This window comes from Pseudorca crassidens, chromosome 3 (assembly GCF_039906515.1).
Source record: "Pseudorca crassidens isolate mPseCra1 chromosome 3, mPseCra1.hap1, whole genome shotgun sequence".
NCBI classification, from domain to species: Eukaryota; Metazoa; Chordata; class Mammalia; order Artiodactyla; family Delphinidae; genus Pseudorca; species Pseudorca crassidens.
In genome coordinates this window covers 12,769,110-12,773,050 of record NC_090298.1, presented here as the reverse complement: position 1 = coordinate 12,773,050, position 3,941 = coordinate 12,769,110, and positions in this window count along the sequence as shown.

Here is a 3,941-nt window from a genome sequence, read left to right as displayed (position 1 = left end):
AGCCTGAGCTGCCGCCCCGGGAGCCCGCTGGTCGACTGACACACCGGGCCACCAATGGGAGGCCGCGGCGGGGGCGGAGGCGGGGGCCAAGAGGGCGGGGCTTTTAGGGGTGGGCGGGGTCTCTGCGCCTTCTGGGTCGCCAGCCCGGGCTGCGCAGAGCCGCTGGTGCTCCGCGGGGCGGGGGTGGGAAAGACACTGCTGGGATGCAAACGCCGCTTCTCGGGAAACATCCTGGGGCTTCCACCTGGACGGGTCCTACGACCTCCCTGGCACTTTATATCGAATGCCCACTGAGTGGGAAGGAAGGAAGACTGGTGGGTGAGATGGTGTGGGAGAGGGACTGGTCCCATTTTCCTTTCATGGCAAGGTTACAGCATTCCCTTCCCTGGCCCATACGTTAAACCGCTGGTCGGTCAAGGTTATGGGTGGGCGAGACTGGAATCCAGCTGTTGACCCAGGGCCTGTTCCACTAGACTCGGCAGATTTCCTGATCTTGATTTCCCTCCGGCTCAGCAGAACGGGGTTGTGCTCACTTAGAACTCAGTTTACATTAGGTTATTGACAAAGCTGATCATCTGTTAAAGTGGTTTATCAAAAGGAAAAAACAAGGCAGTAGCGAATAGTAAAATTAAACAGTCCAACAATAAAAAGGCACTCACAACAAGGTTCTTTCACCCCTGATTTCCTTGTCAGATGACCTTTTTTTTTTTTCACAAGAAAAAGGAAGAAACTTAAAATCTTGGTGAACACTTCCTCCTTCTCCAATATACACAACTCCAGAGACAAACAGACTTGCATGTGACATGGTTTGGTACCTTTTGAAAAATTCCATAACTAAAGAAAGATGTGGGAAACACCCTGGAATTTTAGGTGACTCCAGTATACTTAGGGCAATGTCTGCAAGTAACCACTTCCCCCCTCTGAGTCTCAGTGCAAATGATTAGAGGATCCCACAGGTCTTTGGCAACTTCCGGAAAATTCTGAATCAGAGCAACAGCAATTAATATAATGCTGGACATTTACTGAGAGCTGACATCAGGCCAGGCACTTTGGTAATCCTTTTATGTCTTACTTTACGTATTATTTCACCTAATCCTCACTGGCCCAGGAGGTAGGTACTATTGGTTGTCTTGTTGTTGTGCTGGGTCTTCACTGCAGCACGCGGGCTCTTCATTGCAGGCTTCTCTCTAGTTGCGGCCAGGTTTAGTTGCCTGGGGCATGCGGGATCTTAGTTCCCAGACCAGGGATCGAATCCACATCCCCTGCATTAAGGGCAGATTCTCAACCACTGGACTACCAGGGAAGTCCCAAGGTAGGTACTGTTATCTCCAGTTTACAGATGAGGAAACTGAGGCTCAGTAAATGCTGGTGCAGAGTTTGAACCTAGGTCTGATCTCTCAACCACCCCACCATTCTGCAACCCATGATTCACAGAAGATAATAAGAAACGTTCCCAAACTCTGCTGCATGTTTAGAAAAAAAAAAAATCCCTTCTATCCAAGTCAGATTTTAACCTAGAGGGGTAGTTTTCCACAGCCATAAACCATGATTTGCATGTATAGAGCCATGTTATACAAAGTAAATGACTTAAAATTGCTGTGTATAATTAAACCTAAACAAAGTTATGAGCTGTGATGAGTATAAATTGTCTATTTTAGAAGCTGAAAGTACCAGGGCTAATTTCTTGTGATATAATAAAATAAAATTTTCTTGAGTCCTTTAACCACAAAACAAATGAGCCAGTAACTTTCCCCTCCTCCCACAAGAGAAAATTTATGAACACAGCTGTTTGGACTCAGCCTAAAATCCTTTCAATTAATTCACAGTCAGGGTTCAGTGGTTTGCTGTAATGTTCACTGTTATTCTGAAAGCTGAGTGGAAGGCCTCTTTGTGTGGTACTTACAGACCTAGACCTTGGAACCAGACTGCCTGGCCTGGCTGCATACTAGCCATATGGACTTGCTCAATTATTTAAACTTTTTGTGCCTCAGTTTCCTCATCTGTAAAATGGAGCTCAAATGAGTATCTTCCTCATGGGATTGTTATGGGGATGAAGTAATTAAATATATCCCAAACCCTTAGAGTAATGCTTGGCACATAATAAACACCACATAACTATTCATCAAATAGAGAATGTGGCTACACCTAGAGATTTCTGATTGGCTTTCTGGTCTACCCAAGTGTGATTTACTACCTGTCTTAACAGTTACGAGGCTATCGATCTTTTTTTATCAACATGGATTGTGAGCTTTTTAAGGGCAAGAATTCTGATCTAGAATCCTTAGTGTCTAGCTCAGTGATTGAATTTTTTTTTTTTTTTTTGTATATAGACTGTGACAAACCTTTATGGCCTTTACTAACACACATTCTTGCCTTCTACATTATATCACATCTTGAATACATAGGCTTAAAAGAAAAACTATCTGGCTGGTGCTGCACTAGAAAAATAACTATCATTGAGCCCAGTATAATAAAATCATATTTCATGGACCTATTACGTAGAGCTTGAATTTTTTTGAATGGGTGAGGCCATACTTTCATAAAGGTTGCATTCAGCAAAGATGCCTGTAGCAATTGTCTCAGCTGAAATGTTGACACATATTATTATACTCACGGAAATATTGACCTTAGAACAACTGATGACAAAGTCAGTGCCTAGCGTTGTGCCTAGAAGCACATCGCTTGATTGTGATACTGGAGAGTTTGGACTGAGTGGCCAGGGGCAACGGCTACTCCAGTTAGTCACATGGACGAGCCTGATATGGTCCACATCAGAAGAAAGAAAGCAGGGGGGGAAGAGGGGGGAGGCTCACTGGTCAATAAAGCATAGCAAATATTTTCTGAGAATTTTTGTTTTCATAAAGTTTTCTTGACCATTTGAACTCTGAGAATGGAATGTGAATATCGAGAACCCCTGAAGACATTGCAAAACGTATTCTCCATTGCTATGCCAAACTTTTCATGTTACTCAGGAGTCACTCATTCATATCTGGATCAGCCTCAGGCTAGGACAAGTTGACGTTTGTTCTGAGAACAGCGGAACTCGTTACACCTTTGGGCAATAATTGCAATCTTCATTGCTATTGAGAGTTTGCTTCGTTGACGGGCTTCTAGTTAAATATCCTCCTCTAGCTGGGAGGTTGCAAAGGAAGTTGCCTACCCCAGGAATTGTGCCAGGCACATGGAAGGTACTTATTCAGTATTCATTGAATGAGAACGAGTGAATGTGTGAGTGAAGGCAATGATTGGACTTACTACTGAGAATCAGTGGAATTTTCCCAACTGTACTCACTTCCAACTGTCCTTATCCAAATTCATTGTCTTTCTTTTTGGTGGTAAAATATACATAACATAAAATTTAACTTTTTTTTTTTTGGCGGTACACGGGCCTCTCACTGCTGTGGCCTCTCCCGCTGCGGAGCACAGGCTCCGGATGCGCAGGCTCAGCGGCCGTGGCTCACGGGCCCAGCTGCTCCGCGGCATGTGGGATCTTCCCGGACCGCGGCTAGAATCCGTGTCCCCTGCATCGGCAGGTGGACCCTCAACCACTGCGCCACCAGGGAAGCCCTTTACTATGGTTTTGACTTGCATTTTCCTAATGATTAGGGATGTTGAGCATTTTTTAGGTGCTTATTAGACGTTTGTACATTTTCTTTGGAGAAATGTCATTTAAGTCCCTTGACTACTTATTGTCTTTGAAAACATTATGCCATCACTGTTGATATCTATAAAAATTAAAATTTGAGAGACGCTTATCTTCACTTCGGTTCTGCATTGTATCAGGTAGGGTCAGTTTTTCTAACAGAGGGCAGTGCGTAGAGGTTAACAGGTACTGATGATGACGATGGTAGAGCTTAATCGAGCACTCATGAAGTACCAGCCTCTATTAAGTGCTCCACATGTATTAATTAATTCAACCCCCACTTGAGATATGTACTATT